A 749-nucleotide genomic window follows, 5' to 3' on the forward strand; every position below is an offset into this window, starting at 1 on the left:
TAATAAAAAAAAAGGTGGGTAAGTGGATGTCGCTCTGCTGTGCAGCAGGTTACAAGTGGGACACTGTATAATGGATAAAATTAAATTTGAATTCAATGATATAATATCACTGTATAAGAAAAACGATTCTGAGCGGAGACGGTATATTAGTCTATGTATTAGACATAAATATACTTATCTATGGTATTAAAAAAAAAATTGACCTATAATAGGTACCTATAATAAATTCCAAATTAATAATATCATAATATCTATTAGGTACTTATAACGCGTTATACATCCACAAAAAACCGTGGTACTATCATAGATATATAATAGTATACTTTAGAAGTTTCAAGTACCCACGAATAATATTATACAATCACAACAAAATAACTAAAATAGTTATCCTAGGTTTTTAATATGTAATTTCGTTCAAATTTGTACTTTAAATGACTATAAAAATAAACTGTGTAAATGTATTTTTTAGATTTTTTGGTAACAGAATTAATTACTTACGTGGAATCTTGTTTTAAATTTTCAATTCTTAGATACAAAAATTGAACATTTTATAAATTTTTAACTACAAAATAATTTTTCAAATTAAAATTTGATAAATTTTGTAAACATTTGATCTTTAAATGCTTATAAAAAAAATTGTGCCTATGTATTTTTAATATTTTTTCAACTGATATTGTAACAATATATCAGGAGCTTTGTATTAAATTTATACACTTTTTTGGCCCAACAGATAAACTTTATTGATATTT

This window comes from Acyrthosiphon pisum, chromosome A1, assembly GCF_005508785.2.
Source record: "Acyrthosiphon pisum isolate AL4f chromosome A1, pea_aphid_22Mar2018_4r6ur, whole genome shotgun sequence".
NCBI lineage: Eukaryota > Metazoa > Arthropoda > Insecta > Hemiptera > Aphididae > Acyrthosiphon > Acyrthosiphon pisum.